The sequence below is a fragment of the Ochotona curzoniae genome, unplaced genomic scaffold (genome assembly GCF_017591425.1).
Source record: "Ochotona curzoniae isolate NIBS_2020 unplaced genomic scaffold, NIBS_Ocur_1.0 scaffold_4763, whole genome shotgun sequence".
In the NCBI taxonomy this organism is placed as follows: domain Eukaryota; kingdom Metazoa; phylum Chordata; class Mammalia; order Lagomorpha; family Ochotonidae; genus Ochotona; species Ochotona curzoniae.
The window spans coordinates 8,321,365-8,346,587 of NW_024467123.1; the positions used below are offsets into that span (position 1 = coordinate 8,321,365).

Genomic DNA, 25,223 nt, shown 5'->3' on the forward strand with positions numbered 1-25,223 from the left:
TAAATTCTGAGATTCTTGCAATGTTTCGTGCACATTATTTTGTTGATTATTGCCCCACATTAACGCAATCCTCTTTTGACTTCTTTTGTCCACCCAAAAAATATGCTCTAGCAATGACCTTTCTCTTCCTTTCCTTCTCCTTTCAAGTGTATTCCTGTTGGAATAGACACAAGTCGGAATATGTACACATTGAATTATTTTTCTTCACTTGAGATGCACAGAGACAAAACAATGGGCTCTCATCAAGAAGATTATAACCCCTACGTCCAAAAGCCAGAAACTTGGCGTCTCCTAAATGAATGACAAGGATTCTGGTACTTGCACCACCACCTCCCATTGCCTCTCAGGGCATGCATTATTAGGAAGCTGGAGTGAGGAGTAGAGTCAGGACTCAAGCCTAACAACTCTGAAATCGGATGTCAATCTCCCAACTGCACGAAGCGTCCACCACCAAAGCACTTTTCTTAAATAATTTCACAAATAAAAATAAGACAAAACACTTCTCATCAAAAATGTTCCTTATTTCTCTGGTTCCCTTTTATGCAGAAACTTCCTAAATGGAGAATTTACCCATTTTTACTTTCTTCTTGTGACTGTTATTCACATGAGTCTGTCTTTTTTTTCCCCTACAGCTTTTCAATTAAGCTCCCTCTTTCCTGGTCACCATAATTGATACATCCATGTTGCCAACACCTGCAGTGAACCATTTAACATCTTGGCACCATTTTTCATAGTTTTTCCTGCCCCTTTCCCTTACTCCAATTTTCACCAAACTTTAACTATATAAGTTTAGATCTTAATATGTTTAACATACTGTCAAACAGACACTAAGATCTACTGCCTTTTTCTTCTTCTAATGTCTCCTCTATTATTTGCCATCATATCTTAAAAATAACGATTTTTCTATATTTTTGAGTTTCCATACTTCACATACAATCAGAACGATTCCTTTAGTTACTTCCAAATATGTTCTTAATACTAGATGATTAGCATTCATGAACATTGGTCTGAAATTTAAAAATTAAGCATACTTGAGTCATCTAAGTATTTTTCTCTGATGTCCTTCGTATTCTTTTCTTATTTTTCCCCTCATGTTTGATCAGTTTTTTACACATCTGTGGTTAATTCATTCCAGGAGTTTCTCCTTGATTATTAAATCTTTTGATAAAATGATTAAAGCATATTCAGACAGCGTGTGATTTCTATAGTCTCTTGCAAGGATATTTGGCTCCCAGAATCATCTGCATTTTAGTCTGAACCTGATAATACTGAAATGTAATGTTCTTGAGTAAATTTCTAGGATTTGCATCATCTCAAAGATGTGACCTGCTCCTTCACTTTCTAAATTAGACATGCTTTTTAATGCTGATTAGCAGTGCTGATTCCATGGAAGATACGCCCCAGGAGTTGTCAGAAACAGGAAGGCTGGAAGGTCTGCACATGCCTTGTGTCCTTTGTGGCTGTCTTGGGATTGCCATGATTTGGCTAAACTGGAACAATATCTTTAGCAATCCCTCTTCCTATGATCCCAGGTTCAGCTCACTGCATGAGATGCTTGTGTGAGATTTGGAAACAACAGTGAAGCAGCAGCCGTTTCTCTCTGGGTCAGGCCAGAGTCAGGTAGCCTGTAGCTCAAGCTTGTCACTCATCTAGCTTACCTCCGTCTTACAGAGCAGTTGAGCTGCAGCTCTGCCAGCTCCCACCCATTCCCCTCCTCCTGCATCTTCTTAGACTCTTCAGCCAGGTGCACATGTACCTGTGTGGTATCAGGCATCACTAACTTTGTAGAATGTCGACGCCAGGATTGGACTTTTGTCCTCTACTTCCTTTTGCATCCTGTCCAGTTGTTCTCCCTAACTACAATTCCTTTTGATACAATTTTATTTAATTTCTTTTGATTTAACTTCAGGCTCACCACCATACACAAATGCAACAACTCTCCATGTGATTTCATCCCTACATCCTACACTTGTGCATGATACAATCTTTGCATTGCATCCCCAGATCAAACTTTGTGTAACATACCCACTTGCCAACTAATGGTTTGATTGGATTCAAAATTCCATCGTAAGAAATTCTAGGCTGAAAAATCATTCATTTAATATTTTTTTATGTTTTAATCATTTAATATGTTCTTACTGTGTTTGGAAGATTCATAAACACAGTGATTTTGTTTTTATATAAAGCACAGAACTTTAAAAGTAGAAGAAATTCATCCATTTGAGAAAGTTATTTTTTCAAATTGTTAATCTTCAAGGACACTCTGGGATTTCAGATACACTTCATGTATAAGTAGTTATTCTCACCAGCTTCCAACTGCAAGGTAAATATTATCAGTGTTAATGTATAATATTCATCAAATTGCATTAAACATTTAATATTTTCTGAATCCTGTCCCAGAGGTGGCACTAGACATGGTAGTTAAAGATGCCACTAGAGACATCCTCATCACATGTTGGAATGCCTGGGTTCCAGTTTGGGATCAGCTCTCCATTCCAGCTTCTTGCTAATGTGCACCCGAGGAGGTAGCAGATGATGGCTAGAGATTGGAGACTTGGGTTTAGGGCCAAGCTCCCAGCCTCAGCCTAGACCACACCTGATATTACGGACATTTGAGGACTGAATGAGCAGATGAGAGATCTCTTTCTGTGCCTTACAAATCAACTAATTAATTCACAATTTAAAAACCTTAGAACCAGACAGGAAACAGTCAGTGTGGACTCACACATACCTTACTAGGTGGGACACAAAGATTAGTTACTCCTCACTAGGATATTGAAGATTTCTCTGCACACCCCTCCTAAAACTGTTCTGCACCTCAACTGTTGACAAATGCCTTGTTAGATTTATAAGTAAGTTTAGACTGTCCTAAAATCTGCCAAGTTCAGCAAAATTATGCTTCAAAACTATAAACTGCTAAATACTAAAATGAAAATAGACATGAGACAGCTGAATAGTACCCTATAGCCATTTTAAGGTGTATATTAACCAGTTTTGTGTATAAACTAAATTTGAAACTTCAATGAAGTAGTCACAGGATGTGGTTAAGAACTTACATTGTTTTAACATATTGATTACTCAATACCATGACAATTAATTTAAAAAAAAACCCCAAAACCGTTATTTCAATGATCTCCCTAGACTTCTGGTGTTTTCTTATGCTTAGTTACCTATTGTTTACAAATTTGCCATGGTCTAGTTCTCCTCAATGACCTGAAAGATCACAATTTGATGTGTATGTTTTTAATTTGTTAAACCACTGTGCAGTGAGTGGTTTCTCAATCAAGATGCTAATTTTTCTTTGCCCATCACCTCTTTTCTGCAAAAGACATTCCTATTCTTACAGAGGCCTCTTGGCTATAATGCCTAAGCTTTACAGTGCTCTGTCATATAAGAGTATGGTTCTGGTTGTCTTTGCTGGTGTACAGTACAGCTTTTTCTATTGTCTTATCTTTCTGCTTAGCTCTATTTCCAGGCTGCCTCTCATGACTCTGCTGTCCAGTTTATAGAATTTTGCTATTTCAGTTCTTCCTTTGGCCATTGCTTCATCCTTGAAATTTGTTTTGTATTTTGATGCATTTACTTTTATTTTTATGAAAAAAAAATCAGTCCCTAACAGCTCTTTTCCCTGACGATTAATCCATGCCAGTAATATTTTCCCAAAATATCTGCAAGCCTGAGCTGTCAGGGTACAGTTCTGCTGGCTAATTTCCTCCACTCTTATTAACCTCTCTCAGTTTCCTTTGTTGAAATTCACCGCTTTTAATGTTCCCTTTTCTCTCTTCAGTGACTCCATCCTGCCCACAATCTGAAGTGTAAGCTCTACAATAATAACTCTGAAACATGTCCTCATCACAGAGTCCTGTTCTCAAATATTCCAAAACTCCAGGTCGAGTTTTTCAATGGTTTCTCAACTACATTATTTCTGTAACTGTTCAGTTTATCTCCTCACCTAATCTAATATCCCCAAAATGGTCATCAGCCCATTTGGTTACTTAGGATATAAAACTGGGCATCCAACATCATTCTCCAGGCTCTCTCACATCAAAACCTTAGGAAATGCTATCATCTCCAGTTTCAAGGTGTATGTCAAATATAAATGACAAACCTGAGCATTATAGGCACTTTAGCAATCTGCACAGAACTTGCAGGCTCCATTTCCTGTGTTACTGTAAAAGTTCTTCACAAGACTCCATGTTTTTCCTTTGGAGTCTGTTCTGTGGACAGGAGCCAGAGTGTTCTTAAGACATGTAAATCAGATTGTGCTATTCCTTTACACATTTCCTCCATTTTCTGATTGCATTTTGATGAAAACTGTCTCTTTGTAACAGCTGGAAGAGTTTTCTATCTTTCACATATACCATCTCAGGCCTCTTGCACTTGCTGGAGAACATTCTCCTGCTATCTTTATGCTCCAGTTAGTCATACTTCTTTGGGGCACATTTCAACTGATCTTTTCAAAAAAGTCTTCCTTGGTCAAAGCATCAATAACAGCAGATTTTGACCACTGGTCTCATCCTATACACTGTAGATCTTTAATGAACTTCTCACTATGTGATATTGTACCCTATATCATCTTCCTTTCATATTGCCCATCTCACCCATCACAACATAAAGTATTCTCCATGTTAATAGCCCTAGTTCTGGAATTCAGCATGATACATGTGGTAGAAATTCAGAAAATGTTCACTGAATAAGCAATGAACAGTAATCAATGAATATTGAATGGTCAATGTTCTGGGCACAATTTCAACTGGTAGATCAAAGCTGTTGTATGCGACAGTTGAGATCATCTCCATATTGATTCTGGTAATCTAGTGGGGAGCATCAGTAGCATGTTGATGACATTTCAAATGAGCCTATGTATTTGGTTGGGAAATGATGTACTTGAGAGTGGTTGTGCTGTGCTCATCTTACTATCCTGTCTCTTACCTAGTTATCTGGAACAGATAATGTTTTCAGTATAAAAGTTTCCATTTAAAGGTTTTTGCTATTGAATATATTTATTTCACAGTGTTTTGTATTTATGCAGGATACCCAGCTTACCGTAAACTTAAGTTTAAATTTCTTAATAGGCAACTGCCATTCCCTAAGTCAGGTATAGGAGTTCATAGGCAAATGGTTAATATCCCCATTTACAACTGGAACTGTTGAAGTAACTTTCCCAAGGTTATTCAATGAATCATTGCCAGAACTGGAATTAAGTCCCATAACTCATTCCTGTTTAGGAAGTCCTTTCATTCCTTATTCTGAGATACAACAAGAGAACGCAGTGTATCACCATCATTTTTCATTGGCGATTTTAAAACAGACAAAGCCTAAATCAACTTCATAATAGAGGTCTTTATTTCATGTTGGGGTCTCAGTGAAATACGACTAAAGATCATTATATATGACGCATAGCTTTAGGCTGAGATTAGCTTATTGATCATTAATCAGCTAGTGAGTACTAAATAATTCATTCCACATATTGGAAAGATGTTACTCAGTTGGTCAACGTTTACTCTGCAGACCATGAAAGATGTCTTAAATCAATTGAAAAATTATTTAAAACCTTAATATCTACATGGTTGCATTACCTTCTATTAGCTGTTGCTTATATATCAAGTATAATGAGAATTCATTTACATGAAGTCAGAATGTTCTTCTCTCCACATTCTGCAATTAGCAGAAACTAATTGTGAAATGAGATATTTATGGGAAGCATTGAACATGATAAATACTGTCATAATGATAATTACTAAATTATAACCTAATCTGAGCTTTGGCTAACTATTTTATTTTGCAAGATCATTTGTTGTAAAATATTTTACTTACGTCTTCTTTTTTTAAAACCATATATCATTTAAATATTTTACATAATGGGCCTGGCACAATGGCTCAATTGACTAATTCTGCAAGCACCAGGAAACTTTATGGTTGCCAGTTTGAGTCCCAGCTGATCCACTTCCCATCCAGCTCCCTGCTTGTGGCCTAGGAAAGCAGTAGAGGATGGTCCAAAGCCTTGGGACACTACACTGAAGAAGCTTCAGATGGGCTCAACTCCGGCCACTGAGCTATTTGGGGAATGAAGCAGTTGATAGAAGCTTTTTCTTTGTCTCTCTGTATCTCCTTTTCTCTGCCTTTCCAGTAAAAAATAAATACAACTTAAAAATATTTTACTTACACCTTTTTTTACTATATAATGATCTGCAGAATTCTTTTATCCTTCTTACACTGAACAGTATTATTTTTAAAATGCATTTATTCAAAAGTCAGAGTTGTAAGAAAAAAAGAGAGGGAGAGAGAAAAAGAGAGAGTGCAGAGAGAGAGAGAACAGATTAAGAAAGATATATTCATGCCATTAGCTCACTCTCCAAATGTCACCAATGCCCAAACCTGGGCTGGTCCAAAGCCAAGAGCCAGGAGACAGGCACTTCTTCCAGGTCTCTCACATGGGTAAAGTGACCCCAAAACTTAAAAACTTCTTTGCTGCTTTCCCACCCCATTAACACAGAGCGGGATCCAAAGCGGAACAGCTCAGATTCAAACTACCCATAAAGGATGCTGATGCTGCAGATGGCAGCTTTATGCTCTACACTGAAGGACCAACCTAAATACTTTTCAAATTACCCAAATCTTATCATATCCATTTTAGACAAAAATCTAGTGAATTCTTATTATTTTGCAGTGAATGTAAGCCTCACCCTGGCTTTGAACATCATCTTTGAATTAGTGACTATAATTTCCCACAAGTCCATCCACCATGCTGTTTGTATGGGTCATTATTGCCTTGACATGCCTTACTTCTTTGTGAGTATAAACGCCTCAAACCTTAGAACCACATCATGCACTAGTCTTTCATTCTGGATGTTCTTCTCCTCTCTTTGCTCTCTTTATGGATCCTGTATCATCAATGATGATATTCTACTTGTTTTTATTTTATTTTTTATGATGTTTGCATAGTTGAAAAGAATGCATGACCATGTGGACCACTGTTCAGGGTGGGAAGGGTCAAGGAATACAGGATAGTGGGTGAGACCATTGTTTCCAATTTTCTTTTTTTAATTCCTGCATCTGGGGGAAGAGGGGAGAAAAGAGAAACTGCACCCAGCATCCTAACCACATCAGTAACTGGGGATGGGGAACAGCCACAGATATCAACTCAGGGTCCCCAGTGTGGGGCATGCTCTGAGGGTTCTGTTCAGGTGGTTTTTATAGTTCTGAAATGCTGTTGATTTCATTACTCCAAGGATGAGGAAATCCTTCCAAGGTCCATTGGCTGACACAGTCCAACTTCGAGTCTCCATTCACTCAGATTCTCACAGTCAATGCTTGGCTGGGAGAGCTGTCTAATTTGTTCTGCCCTCCCTCCTCTCTTATGATACTAGATGCCCTCTTCAGGAATGGGGTGAGCCCACAAATCCCCTGCACAGAATCTGCCCCCAGACCTGGTTCTTTCACATGCTGGTTAGTGTGATGGCCCCGCCCAGTATTACCTATCCCCGCCCCAACACTCACTGGTGGGTACTGTGATCTAGCGCTGCCAGGTAGGCCCCCAGCCCTGGCTTTAATGTGCACAAGTGAGTGGTGGTCAACAGTGGTCGATGCTAACTTGCCCAGTTCAGGTCTCCCATGTGAGTGGTTGCATTGGTCTAACCCAGAAAGGTCCTCCAGCTTCCCTCCTCCAAATTTCTTGGTTTCAGCCCTCTTCCTTACCTGCAAGTACTGTAGCCTTGTCATAAGTCATTCCTCACTTACAACAGCAGTCTGCCCTCCCACATATCCCCATTCCTCCTTCTCTGAGCAATACCCAGTCCCTGCACCCAGGAACACATGGTCTCCCCAGTCTTCTAAAGGCCAGATTTTTGGTGGTGTGATGAGCTAGCCTGGAGCTCTAGTACATGTGCTGCCTTAGGATTCTACACTTTTTGTATCCTGTAGCAGGACTTATATTAATCACGTCTCCATTTTATACACATATCTTCCCTCACTGGTTTTCCAGAACTCACTAAGATGAACATCCTCCAAAGACAGCATGCCTGCTTTTTATCTCCAGAGCTTAGGAAAATGGTGACTGCAATAGGTGTTTGTATAATACAAAATTTCTTCATTGGGATATTATGCTTAAAAGATCGGTAAGAAAATAAACTCTTAGCTGATTACCTGTCCTTAATATTTTACAATTCCAGCTTCAGCCTTTGAGAGTGAATGTACTATTCTTACCATAGTTCTATTTTAAACATAATAAATCTTAAACTGTAGTCATTCTTACTGAAGTAATTATTGAGGGGGGCATAGAAAGCTGTTTTCTGCTGTTTTGTTTTGTTTTGTTTTTGATGATGATGCATAAAATAGAGATGGCAAAATGGGTTAGGAATCAACCCAAGCTCACCTGTGGGTGATAGGAACAAAATATTGAGTCACCTGCTGCTCCCAAGGTGAGCAAAAGCAGGAAGCTGAATCTGGCAGTGGAACCAGGACTCAAATTTGGACACTCCAACACAAGTTGTGAGTACTCCACAAAAATTTCAACTATGCTGAATGCTTGCCCCCTCTCAATCCCTAATCTTAAAGATGTTTATATAAACTATTGGGTATCACTTGTATATCAACTATTTCCCCTAAAATCCATATGTCAAAAGCTTATTCCTCAGGGTAACACTACAGAGAGGTGGGGAAATTCATATCCTTAGGTAACTGGAGATGTGGCCTTGGAAAGCAGCTTCCCAAAGATCTCCCGACTTCTGTCAGAAAGCCTCAGTTTGGGAACCCCCATTTCCTCTGCTTCCACCATATCCACGTAATCTTTCACATATGTTAGTTCCATCATGTGACTTTCACAAAAGCCTACATTGTCTGGACTTCCAGTCTACAATGGGCTGAGTTAAGTAAGCCGCTCTTTCCTACATAAAGCAGCTTTTGCCAAATATTTCATCATACTCATGAAGAGTTGACGAACACACTGTCTTGACTGAGACTTTTTATACTGCCATAAATCAAGACATGCAGAATTGCACTGTGCAATCATTAACAGAAATTCTTATCAGTACCTTACTTCAGCTTTTAATTTAATTTAAATTATGCCAAGTTACATATTTGAACTATTTAATGCAATTTTATTGTATTATCAGTGTTACTATTTGTACTATTGCTTTGCAAAAGTAATTCTTAAGATATTGGCAGTTGGACATCAGAAAAAAAAAATACAATGGCTTATCCCTATTTTTCTTGAAGATCTATACATCATTTAGACCTGGTTGTTCCTGGGCCCAGTGCGGTGGCCTGGCGGCTAAAGTCCTTTCCTTGAATGTCCGGGGATCCCATATGGGCGCCAGTTCTAATCCCAGCAACCCCACTTCCCATCCAGTTTCCTGCTTGTGACCTGGGAAAGCAGTCGAGGATGGCCCAAAGCCTTGGGATCCTGAACCTACATGGAAGACTTAGAAGAGGCTTCTGGCTCCTGGCTTCGAATTGGCTCAGCTCTGGCTTTTGTGGTCACTTGGGCATGAATCATCGGACAGAAGATCTCTGTCTCTCCTCCTCTCTGTGTATCTGACTTTCCAATACAAATAAATAAATCTTTTTTTAAAAAAAGAAATAATTGTTCCAGAATTCAATATAACAACCTTCATAGGAGCTTGTGTTGCCTTAATGCCATTAAGCCAATTCCTTTCTCTGAAAAACAAGACGTTTTATGATTCTCCTGCAATTCTATTATAAACAATCTAATATAATACATCACCATCATAAGAAGTAGAAAATTGATTTTAAACACTGCAGTCCTGCCAAAAAGTTGTGCAGACATAAAAGGATTAATTTATGAGACCAGATTAATAAAACATATCTAAAAGGCAGAGTTTACTTTAACAATTAAAGCAATGGTTAAGATTTACCTGCTCGGGGCAGATGTGGTGGCCTACTGTGTTAAACTACTTGCCTTTCCTTATCTAATATCAGATTATCTTGTCCTGGATAATCAGGTTTTGATCCAACTTTCTACTGATGTATCCTGAGAGGCAGTAGATAACAGCTCAGTATCAGTCCCTTTTGAACTGGGAGACCCTACTGAAATTCTGTGCTCGGGCCTTTAGCTTGTGGGGTATGGCATTCTAGGTATTTGGGAAGTGAACAAGAAGATGGACAAAATAATTTTAAAAGCAATTTAAAAGATTTCCAGAATCTTGCAAAGTATTTAGGGAAAATAAACTATTAAATTACTTTTCTGAAAGTATCAAATAGATAGCATGAATCAAACTATCCAAGTTTAAAAGCAACACATCTGGAAGTCCTCTGTTACAGAAAGAAAAAGTTACTGAGAGATTTTTTCATTAAAAAAAATTGACTGTAAAGCATCCTATAGGATCCTATAGCATGCTTGAATGCAGGGAGGCAAAGTGAGCAAGCTTTCTTTCAGAAACACGTTGCCCATTCTTTCGCATGATGCCTACAAGGAGTTCTGGCCAGGAGCATCCACACCACCTGGGAACTTGTTAGGGATGCATGTTCTCCATCCCAACACCATGCCCACTGAACCAGAGACTCTTTGCAGACCACAGCACTCCAGGTACAGTGCAATCCTCACCAGGGTGATGTTCGTGCGTACTAAATACTGGGATCTCCGAAAGTTACACGTAGGCCAATTTAGAAAAACTTTTCAAATGTTTTTCCAGATTTCACAACTGTTATTCTAACTTTGGGAAGAACGTAATCATTGATCATATCAGATTTTACTCATGTAAGAGAAATTCTACCTCTTTCCAATTTCTGTTTGTTCAGATACATTTCCATGACTTTTAATTTAATTTGAATCTATAGTCTAAGTTATTATCTTTATAAACTTTCCTCCTACTTTCTAAATTTTCTCCTACTTACTAAATTTTCTCATGTTAGTAATTACACAAGATCAAAATCCATTCAGTGGATAAGTACCGTAGAGAGTGGAAGAATTAAAATAATATCTATTTTTTTTCTTCCCATACTTCTGAATTTTAAAATGCTGGATGTCAAGTAAAATTACACATGGCAAAATTATCAGAAAAGAACACACACATGCAAATGCCACCATGGCAATTAAGGGTACTATATTATTAAACACACCAGGGTCCACCTAACAAAGCTCATTTGTTGGCTGTCTTGATTATTTTCGGACTTGAAAGACCAATTGTGAGTCTTCATACTTGTCACTTAAAAAGTGGATACTAGAAAAATAAACATGAAATAATTGTAATGATTATGAGGTATATGAATTCTAAAATAGCTTTTCCAATTGGTACTCTCAAAACTGATTTATTTTAATGTGGCAGCCTTCTAAAAAGTTAAGGCATATATGTACAGACTCAAAGAATTAAAAAGAACATTTAATTTTCAATGTATTATGTACTTGGATAGGAGCCAATTTTGTTTGTAAAACAAATAAAAATATTGTGTTATTACTAAGAGATTTTATTTAAAGATTAATATTGGCACTAAACAAAAATTGTACTTAGAATTTGAGAAGGTTGGCTTACATTTTAACACGGATAAAAAAATGTTCATGGAGACAAATATCAAAAGCAACCACAGTCCTCATTAGCAATCACAAGAGTGAAACTGTGCTATGGAATGTTTAGGATATATTGTAGATGTTTAGGTGGGAAAAACTAAGCAATGATGTCAACACACATGAGTTAGCATTCATGACATGTTCTGTCTTAATGAGTGGTAGTGAGCCACCTATCTTAAAAAAAATCTCTACTGTTTTTCTTATTCCTAATCTGCACTTGCAATTATTTTGCCTTCTCATTTTTTTGAATGTCTACATGACATCCAACATATAAAGCATAAAAACAGAGCGCTCCCATCCTCTTCTTCATTTTAATCCCATCTCAGTTTGTAGCATCTCTCACCACACAGACAGGATAGAGTCATTAACTTGTCTTTCATTTATCATACTCACACATTCATGTTCAAGTTCCTGAGTCTTCTAAACAATACCTTTAAAATAAACACCACAAACATTGCCACTGTCTATTTTTCTTAGTTTTAGGTACAAAGATTTGTCATTCTTCAGGTCATGAGAATATTCAATATAAGCTACACCTATAACCTTCAGAATATCTAAATATGCTTACCTTCTCGGTAGATGCTGGGGGCCGTTACATAACATTCTGGTTTGTGGGATAGTTGAATGACATAGACAATAGTCTCTGAGGGAGTGCTCTATTTTCCTACCATTTATTCTTCTTGGTGTTTGAAATATACCCAATAGCAAGAGCTGGAGCTGACATCACAGCACAATACATGACCATGGTAAAGATGAGGCAGAACAACAAGAAGGATAACTGGCATTGACCCTTTGAAGGTCTATTTAAAAAAAAAAAAAAAACAAGGTGATTTAATTATTCATTTGAAGGACGGAGTGACAGAGAAAGGGAGGGGAAAGAGAGAGAGCTAGGAACCAGGAACTCTACCTAGGCTTTCCACATGGGTGGCTGGGGACCAAATACTGGAGCCATGCTTCACAGCTTTTCTAGGTGCATGAGCCAGGAGCTGGATTTGAAGCAGACCAACTGGGATTTGAACCGGTGCCCTGAAATGTAGGTGGCATTGCAGGCAGTGGCTTAACCTGTTGCACCACAACGCCAGTCACATGTAGATCCATTTAGAGGAACATGAGAGAAAAAATATTTTTCTACCTTGATTAAGGTGATTATTTTTATATAATTTTTCAAATGAAATTTTACCTAATGCATAAAAATATATCATTAGCATTTACTTCAGTAATTGTTCAGTATTCTCTACTCTTCTCCCAAAAGGACTTTAGGTATCTACAATGCCTGAAACTCAAATCCAGTCGTAACTACTTCCCTGGCCATTCCTTGTCACAGAATGAAGTTTAAAAAATGGCCTCATACATGTGAAAGATGGGGTTTCATATCTCTGTACAAATTCAGTTCCTGTTGCTCTTACATTCCCATTGCATTTTCCATAATTTATTGAACAGCTTTTTGCTTTTTTTTTTTAACTGAGCACCTGCTAAGAGCACCTTCTGTCCCCAAGTAACTCATGACCCTTTCCATCACTGTTGGTCAGAAGCTACTGTTAACGCGTTGTCTCTGTCCCTGCTCAATAGGAGCTTGCATTTGGCTTTATATATAATGCCTTCCTAATTGTTTCCCTTAGTCCAAGACTTTTTTTTCCCTGTCCATATTGCATTGTGCATCTTTTGCTCCGTTATTAGAATTTTCCATGATACATCTTTGTAAGTATACCTCCATGAGGTATATTTATATTTTTCTCTCCTGCCCTTTCCCCCATATTATCATAGTATTATAGTACCTTTATTCTGTGGACATCTTGGCTAGATGAAATTCTTCACCAAAACTTTGTAGCTCCTGGATTGGAGTCTTTGATGAACCCATATGTATTGTATTGCTATATTTTACAATTGATTAACATTATTGGTCAAGGAAATATACAGAGGTATGCCTTCAGTCCCCTAGGCTCCATACTAAAACATCCTGACACCTGTTTATTACTCTCAGAAATCAAAGAAGAATCATCCTTGTCCCTAGAGAACCTTCATTTTCATACCTATTATTTCAGCAACATGAAGAATCCTCAATAGTCAGATAACACTTGTCTCCAGCCATCCTAACTAGTTTTCCCTATGAAATTGTTCCGCGGGGCACATAAGGAGCAACAAAATCATTGATCTCAAGATTGTGCAGAAATTAAATATTCCTTCAGTGGGCTGTTTAATCACCATGACCATTTGGCTACTGGATTTATGTATCTTAACTATGCGGGAGAGGAGTTAGCTGTAAGTATTGATGCAAGGTATCTAGCTCACTTCTTAGGAAAAGATTCTAGCACTGCGAGTTTTACCTCACAACCAGAGCTATCATTGAGCTATATAAATCCAGATGACACTTGGTGAAATGCTACAGACAAGAAAGGTATGCATGTACACAGAATCTATCTGCCCCTGTGTAGAAATGTCACTGCCATCTCCACGATGGAATGGGAATAATGTTACTAGCAAGCCAGCTATCTCAGCTAGGAAACTAAGAAATGCTCTCAGATAGGGTAGCAGGAGGATCCTCAGACTTGGCTTCTGCTTACATTGGTTGCACACTCAACAGTTTTGTTCATGAAATTCATTTTTGTAAGGGGGAATCTAAACATCCCTACAACCTTTGCCACCATGGATATTGTCTCATTAGGCAAGTGCTGTAGCAGCTGGGAAAAAAAGGAGTTAAAAAATCCTCAGAACAGGTAATGTTGTCTACTAGAAAACATTTCTTCATAATATATATTTAATATATATTAATTTAAATATATATATTTAAAATCATATATCTATATATAATTTTTTAAAAAAAATTTCTAGGGGATCTCCCCTTCTGGGTTAGAAAGTAGATTTGTTTCCTAGTCAGGATAATATAGGCGTTGTTGCCCCTTAGGAACAAAGATTAGACAAGTTTGCTAGCAAAGCCCTTAAACGATTAGGGATTTTCTAAGCTCATTGTCCTTAAACTGTGATTCAAATCCAGTGTATACAATATCGACCTGTGCCTGCCTCTTAATTACCCCAATGGGACTTGAGGGGTCAAGGAGAACCAATGCAAGCAAGAAACTCCTGCTGTGTCCTGTGGCACAAGTAATAAACTGTCCAATTCCATTTGGGTTTGTTTGCTTGCTGGTCAGATTTATGGCATGTGGCAAGTCAAACTAGCAACTCCAGGAGTTGTAGCTGCTTCTCGTCTACTTGATCAATTGGCTTTGTCCATCTGGTGATTGAGTGTCTCATCACAGAGTTGTCTTTTGGTGGGATTTTATCAGACATCATGTCTCCCTGCTGCCTGTGGGATTTGTCCTCTTTAAGTTGGGGAGAACTATGAGGCATGCTGTAATGGAATCTATTTCTCTAGTATTGACAGAGGCAATGAGACCCTATAGAGCTTGAGGTTGAGGGCTGAGTATAACCATAAGAAACATAGAGCTGCAATTATTCCAGGAAACCACACGGATAGACTAGCTATGAGTTTCTTTGGTCATACAGATCAGTAGTGCTAAATGTGTCTAAGCTTCACATATTTGGACAATGACAATTTTGATAATTTGCTAAGATTCAAGGACATACTCTCTCAATATCACACACTTGTAGCTTTAACCCCTCCCTCCTTAATTTTTCTTTGTTGGTTTCTAATAAAATCACATCATTCACATTATGACGCTAAACAAGAGTTTATTGGAAAAGAACGCTTAGCTCCTCTAGTAGATCAAATATCATTTGTCTTAACTTGGATTCTCATCGCTTCTCACGTTGGAAGCGTCACCACAAGATTGCGGGTTTAATGCTGCTAAATACAGTACCAAGCTCAGTGCTGTTGGGTATATTTTCCAGGGATCCTAGGGAATAAATGACCTTTTCAAAACCTCCCCACAAAGCAGTTTCTACCTCTGTTTTTGGAATCAATCATATCGGTCATTAACTTCTACAGGATCTTGCATATGTTTAGCAGCCAATTACTATAACTATGATGCCATAGTGCCTTGATCATCCAAAAGCGTTCAATGCATCTTCCCCTTCCTCCTATGGCACTTTTGTACACAGTGTCGCCTTCCAATGGGAAAAAAAACAAAGTACTGCTGTGCTTCCCTGTTCCCTTCTCACCTCTGTTACTTTCCTGTGGCAACAGTAACAAAGAAGCAAAAATTGAGCGTCTTCACTCCTTTTCCAGTTCCTTTGGAGACTCTGAGATCATCTTTTTTTGTTGTTTGTTTGTTTTTTTGTTATCTCTCTGCCAGCTTCTAGTAGTGGTGGTCTGTCCTTGGCATTCCTTAGCTTTCAGCTGCAGCACTAGAGTTCCTTCCTCTGGGACGAACAGGCCTTCTCCCAGAACGTCTTCAGTAGGCATTTCCTTCTGTTTATAAAGGACACTAGTCCTGTTGAAGAAGGGCCTGCTCTAATAACCGTAGTTTCATTTGATTACATCTACAAAGACCTTATTTCTTAATAAAGTGACTTTGACAGGGAGCAGGAGTTACGATGTCAGCATACCTTTCTGAGAACACAAGTCAATCAATTCTACCTAGGAACAAAGACAATGAAGATATTCATAATGTGATGTTCAAGCAACTTAACTGGAAAGAAGCCCTCATGCTGTGTAAGTGGCAGAATGAGGCTCTCAGAAAAGTGTGACAGCACTACAGACACCAAATCCTCTAACACATAGCAATAGCATGGATTGTCACCACTCCTAGCGTTACACTGGCAAAGCAAGGATACAGTAACTGAAATGTGAAGAGAATATTCCTGTGGAGACACACCCTAAGAGGACATTATTTAGCCTCTGGTAATTGGGATCAGCCAGTTTAAGACATTTTCCCAGAGTGAAAATGGGACAATAAATAACTTGATATGGTCATTAATCCTCTATTTTTCTGGGACTATCTCTTGCGATGCAATCCTCTGCTGACACCCAGGCCAGAGACTTGGGAAAACAAAGGGGGAAAGTTAATTCAGAAGGAAAAACAAAAAATATTCAGTACAGTTCAAATACTGGTAGCTCAGAGAACAAGGGAATTAAAATATAGCATATCTACAAAATTATATCATGGCAAAGAATAATTTTAAAAAGTCATGACTTTTTAAGCGGAATTTTTTTTCATTGTGAATGAAGATAAATGTTAGATCAGAGATTGGTCAGTCAGTACAACTAGACATTATAACTGTGATGTTATAGAAAAAGCAGAGATAGGTAAATCCTGTGCATACAAAGAAATTCATTTGATTTTGCAATTTGTACAGATACCATGAAAACATTGTTTATAACAGAAAAAGCCTGACTGCCATTCAAATGTTTATCAAAAGCAAACACTTGGTCATACAAGGAATGAACTAAAACATCATTTAAATGGCATGTAGAGCATATGTATTAGCTATCATTGTAACCTGAATAAGTAGTAATACCTCAACAGCAAATAAAAATGAGATAGTCAACCAGAAACTTTTACTCATGAGCAATGAAAACCAAACATTTAGTTTTCTGTTTTATAAATATAGTTTATCTCTCTATAATTCATTAGATGTTTCAAGTATATTTCCTATATTGACTGTAAGTACTAGTTATGTTCTATTTATGTTTAAATACATTTATAAGCCTATTCATTTAATTACTACCAGGTGGATTTATTTTTGTTCATTGATCTTTTTGTACTCAAGCATTATTTTAAATTTCTAATATATACTCCATTTTAATTTTACCTATTTGTTTTCTTAATCATATATTTTCAGGACTTTTTAGTTTGAATTAATTATAAGATTATTTTATTGTGTATTGACTTTTGTGTCAAACCGCAGACCTTGAAGAAATTATCAATAATCTTGAAATATTTATCTTTGCTGTCTTTCACATACTTTACAGTTTAGAGATTAAAGTTAATTATATTACTCATCATAAATTGACCTTTTCCAAATACTAAAAAGGAAGGGTCAAGATTAGCTTATCCTGTTGCTTTGGACTCTTCGAAGAAAAAGGCTTTTAATCATTAAATTTTTGTAATAACTTTGAGGAATAAAAGCTACAGTCACACCATCTGTTGTTATTAGGTATGGCCAATGAGGTAGAAGAATTCAACAAAGGTCCTTGATTCCCTTGCCTCCATGCAAATGGAATTTGGCCAAGAGAGTGACATCTCAGGACATGAGGGAGAAGTGAACTTGAAGATAGAGTTTCATTCTGACGACAAGAATACAACATCCTTTGCTTGTAGGTATGAGTACCAAGGATGAAAATATAATGCGAAAGAGTGAAACTGGCATCTTGAGATTTGATAATGGTCTAGTCCTCGTCTATGCCCCTGCAGAATGGTGATCATTCTTCTACCTTCTACTTACATAATTCTTTATGTGGGGGGGGGGATTAAGTCTGTGACAATAAAGTAAACTGAAAGCATGTTATTCTAAAAGTTAAGAAGAAAAAAAAATGGAAGGAAAGAAGCAGGGAGCAAGAGGGTGGGAAGTATCATTATGGGCTTAAAATTGTATATATTAAGTACATTAAATCTGTTAGCTTTATATAAATAAAAAGTATGTGTCAATAAAAACATAAAAATAATAGACAAAGAGGGATGCAAATAGTTAACATTTTATAAATATTAATTATTAGTTCTATGACCGCTATTTGCTAAATATGATATGTAGTTTTCTTAGGAGGATCTGTCCATTTTTACTTTTGACTCTCTCTAATGATGAAAATTTTGAGTCATCATTTTGGGGCTTCACATGATGGGAACTTCTTCATCCTACCCAATGACAAAACCACAGGTTGGCTGGATATTGGGGATTTTATGTTGAGAAGTAGTTCTGCAGGATCTGTGCTCAGCTCATCTGCAGTGAACAAAGGCAGAACCCATGACCTTCACCTGTTTTTAGATACGTCCTACCCAGCCACTCTCCAGCCCCTCTCCCCTTTTTTTTTTTTTGAAGATTTATTTCATTTTTATTAGAAAGTCAGATATACAGGGAGGAGGAGAGACAGAGAGGAAAATCTTCCATCCAATGATTCTTTCCTCAAGTGGCCACAATGGCAAGAACTGTGCTGATCCAAAATACAGGAGCCCAGAACCTCTTCCGGACCTCCATTGCAGGTGCAGGGTCCCATGGCTTTGGCCTGTCCTTGACTGCTTTCCCAGGCCACAATCAGGGAGCTGGATGGGAATTGGAGCAGCCGGGATTAGAACCAGCATGCATATAAGATCCTGATGCGTGCAAGCTGAGGACTTTAACCGCTAGGCTACTGCACTGGGCCCTCCAGCCCCCTTTGTGCCACATTCTCCAGTCCCTGGAAATCACTCTTTTGCTTTCATTTTGTAGGGGAGGCCAAGTGACACACACAGAATGAGAGAAAGTGAGCCAGTTATGGCTTGCCAAAAGTCTAACATCTCAGGTTGGACCAGAACAAACCTGAGAGGCTGGGGCACAACAAAACTCTCCAATGTGTCTGGCAGTAACTCAGATGCTTGAGACATCTTACAGTCGGCTGCCTGCCAGGCTCATGGGCTGGGAGTCAGGTCAGAACTCTAGGTGGGACGTGATCCTAAGTACTCTGATAAGGAATGTGACTGTGCTGGGTGGCAGCTTAACACTCTGCACCACAACATCCACTCCAGGCCCATGCTTTTTGAGGGCAACTGCAATGTATAATATAACATGATCACAAGCATGAGATTTGGGTATTCACTGTTTTCAAGAGTGAGAGCTATGCAGCCCTGGGGCTATTCCTTAAAACTGTGCCTTTGACAGAATTCACTAAAAATTACAAAATTACAAAAATTACAAAACCAAATGGCTAGAGACACTTTTGTTAAGGTGAGTATGGTTGTAGCTCACATGGGCAAAATAAGCTTAAAGTTTCCCTTTCTGTTTTAAAGCTGTGAAAAAAAAATCGGTAATATAACAATGAATTATACAATACCTGTTTGGAACAATGATATATAATTGACAAAAAAAATGTTTAGATCTGTATTTTACTCCAGTAACAAATAAAATAAAGTATGAGAATAAAATAGATAAGGAAAATATAAAGCAAATACATAAGATGACTTGAAAGAATGTTTTGCTTTATGAAAATGTAACCATTAGCACAAATAAAATGGTAAAATTCAACTAACCAGGATAAAACTTGCAAATTACAAAGGATAATTAAAGTGTAGGCAGACTAACAAAAGTGGAAAAATTATTATAATTGCATACAGATTATTAGAATACTAGGTTGAATATATTAATTAATTTTAAAGGAAGTAAAATAGCTTACAAATTTATAAAAGGACATTAATTTTATTATTAACCACAAAAATAAGAACCAAAAATAAAATAAAAAATTGTTGTGCACAATTAGCAACTAGAATTGGTCATATTATATCATCTCTTTTAAAAAAAATTAATTACTAGATTTGTTTTATTTTTAATGATATTTACATAGTTGAGAAAGATACATGCCCATGTGGACCAATGATTAAGGTGGAGAGGGTCAAGTGATGGGGAAAGTGGATGAGACAACTATTTCCAACCTCCTTTTAACTTTTTGTTATCTGAGGAGAGTAGGGAAAGAAGAAAGGAGCCCAATTGCATCAGTACCCTGGAATTCGGGATATTATCCCAGGGTCCTAGATGTAGAGCATATTTTAAGGGCACTGCTCAAGTGGTTTCAACAATTCAGAGCTACTGATGATTTCATTGCTCCCGGGTTGAGGAAATCCTTCCAAGATCAATTGGCTGATTGAGTTCACCTTAGGGTCTCCATTTGCCCATAAACTTGCTATCAAATCTTGGCGTGGGGAACTATCCATGGTACTAGACACCTCTGCAGGCCTCAAGGAACTGGTTATCAAGTCTCCCACGCCACCCTCTGCAGAGGATTCATTTCTGGCACCTGCACTCCACAGTCAGACCACAGAACCTGTGATTTTTTTGCAGAGGTGGTGTTCTGAGTCCAGTGGTCCAGCTGAGGGATCCCTAAAGAAATCTCACCAGAGGTGACCCCAGACCTGACTCCTATGTGCCAATATGGGGTCTGGCTTAGTCTATCACCCACATTAGCCTATACACATGGTACTTGCACTTGCTGGGTCAATTCTGTCCCTAGCTCCATCTCCTATGCAAACTATGGATGCTGTAACCCAGCCCAATTCTACCCTTCACACACTCAGCACTCTAGCACAGCAGTGAGAACTGCAGCCTAGTTGGAGCAACCCCCAGTAACCTCTACCAGGCCCACCTGCACCCTTGATTCAGGTGCATGCTGGATATATGCAACAGATTAGTCCAGTATGTTCACTTCCCATTCAGCTCTTGTACACATCAATGGGTGTTGGAACCTAGCTCAGCCTGACCAACTCCACTATACAGCACACATTCAAGCCAACAGATTCTACTGCCTGTCCAGGCCCACCCCAGTCCTGGTTCTCAGCTCAGTGGAAGATACAGCCCATCAGAGCGATGCCCACAATTTCCCCAGCCCTGGATCTTGCACTTTCCTGGTAGTTCTATAGTTTAAATTCTGAGACAGGATTTGCCCCCAGTCTCAGTACTTGCCAGCTGATACTGAGGCAAAACCCAACCAGCTTCCACTTACTCTGGCTCATGCACATACCAATGGATATGGTCGATTAGCCCAGCCTGGCTCTCTCCCTAATCCAATTCACTGGATTGTAGCTCTGCACAGCTTGGTCTGCCCATAGCCCTAGCTCTCACGCTCACCAGTGGGAACAGTGGTCCAGCAGGAGAGTCCTCACAGCCTCCTGACCATGCTGGCATTTACCCTTCCCCCAGGTCTCACATGTGCTGACAGATGGCCCAGTCTGGTATATCTTGCCTCACCTCAGCATTTACTGATGGGTACTGAAACCTGGCTTGGCCTGGCCTGTCTCCATTTCCAGGTGTTACAGTCTAGCCCAACCTAGACTTTTCCCAGTCCCAGCCCTAATGTGAACTAGCTGGTGTTGCAACCCAACCAGGCCTCTCCTACAACCTGCCCTGGCCTACCCCCAGACCTGAGTCACATGTACGATGGTAGGTACTATAAGCTGGCTTTGTCTGGGCTATTCCCAGCCTCAGTTCTTGCTGCAGGCCATGCGTCCTGACAGAGGAGTTTCTCAAGTTCCTCATTCAGGTCACCTCCCAGTCGCAGATCTCATTAACACTGGTGGATCCATAGCCTAGCCTGAATTGCCCACTTCCTGTCCTGGCAGGTGTAGCAGCCTTGTCCAACCAACCCACACTCATTCTGGCTTTTTATCACTGGGTTCTATAACCCAAGCCCTGCTTGATTCACCCCAAGGCCAAGCTCTTCCATGGTTCAGCAGGTGCCGAGACCTATCCTAGTCAGTCCTACAACCACCCTACCTCCTGTGAACACTAGCTGGTGCTGGAGCCTAGCCAAGTCTGGCACACCCTAGATCCAGTTCACACCCATGCCAAGGGATGCTGCAGTCATGTCTAGCCCAGTTCACTGACCCCACTCTGGCTTCTGTGCTCACCAGTGGGAACCACAGCCTAGCTGGGACATCCCATTAGCTCTCTAACCAGGTTGGCTCCCAGCCACAGATTGTGCATGTTGGTGGTTGGTTCAGCACAGCCCATCATAATCCATGACCCAGCTTGGCTTTGCGATCAGATGTTGCAGCCTGACCTAGCCTGGCCTTGCCTCAGTCCCACCTCTCACTGGTGGGTGTTGCTGCCTAGCCCTCTCCACCATACCTGCATCCCTGGCTTTCTTGAAAACCAGTAGATGTGATAGGCAAGTATAACGTGGCATGGCCTGCAACCCATCCTGGCTTCTGCATATGCCAGTGTGCTACAATTTGGTCTGATCCTGCCCAGTCTGCCCTGCAGAGGCAATCCACACATCTGCCAACAAGTGACACAGGCCTGCCAGATGTGACCAACACCTAGCCCTGACTTATGTGCTCATCAGCAGGATCCATGGTCCACCAGGAGACTTCCCAAAGTTCCCCCATGAGGCACCCTGCAGACCCAGATCTCACACATGCCAGTGAGTGGTAGGCCCTTCCCTGACACAGTCTGCCCCAGAGGCTTGGTCTTTGTGTCTGCTGGTGAATGTTGTGGTCCAGACCTCCCCACACCCAATTCGTAGGTGTGTTTGTGGGTGCTGCAGCCTGGACTGGCCCAGCCTGTTCCCAATCACAATGCCCATGAGTGTTTGTGAGTTCCAGGTCTAGCCTAGCTCCATCCTTCACTTCTCCCAGTACTCAAGCAAACTAGCTGGTATGGCACTCCCACAGAGGTGAGTCCAAAGCCTTCTTCCCACAAATCTACTTCCAGACTCAGTCCTCTTATGAGCTGGTTAGTTTCATGTCTCAACTTGACATGGTCCATCCCCTGCCCCGACACTCAGTGGCAGGTACTGCAGTTGAACCCTGCCAGGCAGGGGCCCAGCCATGGCTTTCGTGTGTGCTGGTCGATGCTAGTTGATACTAACAAACCCAGCTCAGTTCTCCCACATGGGTGGGTATAGTTGTTTGCCCCTGTGAGTTCCTCTGATTTCCCTCCTCCAAACCACCCAGTCTCAGTCCCCTCAATTACCTGCAAGTGAACTGACCTGGCTGGTGGAAGTGACCCTGAAGTCACTCCTCATGTTTCACATTCTCCCTCTGTGGTCCTCCCTCCCCCACATTTCCAGATTCCCTTCCCTGAGCAATCTATAGCCCTCTATGTCCATGAGCATGTAGATCCCCAAGCCTAGTACTGTGGTGGTGCATTATGCCAGCCTGGGGAACCGCCCACTGGCCTGGTACCCAGGCATATTTGTACATAGCTTCATCCCAATTCAGAAAACTGATTGGAGTTACACTTGCTCTGCTTTCACTCTACCTTCTTGCTAATGTTCCAGGGAAAGCAAAGGAAGATGGTCAAAATATTTGGAATTTCATCATTCATGCAGGTAACCCAGAAGGAATTCTGTCTTGTTGTTTCCATTATATGGTCATCTGGGTAGTGAACAGGTAGAGGAAACTCTCTCTCTCTCTCTCTCTACCTCTCTGTCACTCTGTCTTTAAAATATATTTAAAAACATAGTTTAAAGTAGATATTTGTAAATCAAATATGTGAAAAAGGAATTGAACAAAAGTCCTACCACAATAGCCTAGTGGCTAAAGTCCTTGCCTTGCATGCACCACGATCCGATATGGGAGATGGTTCGTGTCCCTGCTGCTCCACTTCCCATCCAGCTCCATGATTCTGGCCTGGGAAAGCAGTAGAGGATGTCTGAAAGCCTTTGTGTCCTTCACCCACATGGGAGACCCAGAAGAAGCTTTTGGCATCAGATTGGCTTCAGATCAGCTCAGCTCTGGCTGTTGCGGCCACTTGGGGAGTGAATCACCAGATAGAAGATCTATCTCTCTGTCTCTTTCTCTCTGCATATCTGACTTTCCAATAAAAATAAATAACTGTTTAAAAAGTCACCAAAAATAAAAACATCAGGGAGATATTCCCTGCAGGTGAGTGCAACAACCAAGACTGGGGGATAATCAAGATAGCAGAGTAGAGTAATGACACATTTAGATGGATGCAGAAACATTAGCCAAGGTGAAGCAGAGAGATAGGAGATAGGAGAGTAAGAGACATATGTGTTCATATAAAATGTTTTGCATTAACTTCCATAAGCACTTTGTTGAAATAAATAAAATCTGAAAGCAAAGCAAACTGAATAATTTGCAAAAGCACAGCAGTTCAATGAGTCAACAGGCTAATATCAATCTTCAACTACTGGTATCCCATGTGAGCACTAGTTCATGTCCAGGATGTTCCACTTCCCAATCAGCTCCCTGCTTATGGCCTGGGAAAGCAGAGGATCATAGACAAAGCCCTGGGACACCCTTTACCTACAGGGGAGACTGGAAAGAGTCTCCCAGATTTGGATTAGCTCAGCTCCAGCCTTCGAGGAGTAAATCAGTGGATGGAAGATCTTTCTTTCTGTCTCTACCTCTCTTTAAAAATTTGCCTTTCAATAAAAATAAATAAACTTCTTTTTTAAAAAGGATAATATGGGTAAGTCTCAAATTATATAGTATACAGTATCTCAGTCCATTTACATAAAATTGTGTGATATGAAAAAGTTACAGTGGGAGAACCAAGATGGTGGGATAAGATAGAGACACATTGAAACAGACCAAGAAACATTAGCCAGAGTGAAGCAGACAGGGCACATTACAGGAAATATGAGAGGACAGACTGATGGCAGAGGGGCACCTGGAACTCAATGGACACAGGAAAGTGCAAATAATGGTGTGGTGTTGCAGTGACCAGATAACTCAGCGCTGATCTAAACTCTACCAGTGGCTGAAACTCCACTAGCAACCAGGTGGGAAGGGGAGTTCACCAGGAGCTCAAGAGGTGAATCTGGACAAAGAACTGCCCATCCTGCTGGTTTGTTTGATTTGACCAGGAAAAAGGACATAGCAGCAGATCACAAACAGACAGCGTGCGGACAGGGTGGATTTCATAACCCAGATCCGCAGTAGAGCCGCATTGGGTGCCATAGGTCCTGGTACCAGCAGAGCTAATGACCAGCAGATTAAGAACTCCATTAGTAGCACACCAGGTACTGTTTTGAGACTGTAGGGACAACAGTGAGTTAAGCGTGTGCTGAGTTAGGAGTAAATTCACTGAGCTCAGTGCATCGCACTGGTCCTCCAGGGAAAATAATACTGACTGGCATCTTACTACTCAAAAA

At 39.9% G+C, this 25,223-nt stretch overlaps 1 pseudogene; it reads right to left on the minus strand.

Moving 5' to 3' along the window:
• LOC121149808 overlaps positions 1-25,223 on the minus strand; it is an 86,129-nt pseudogene that overhangs the window by 45,632 nt on the left and 15,274 nt on the right.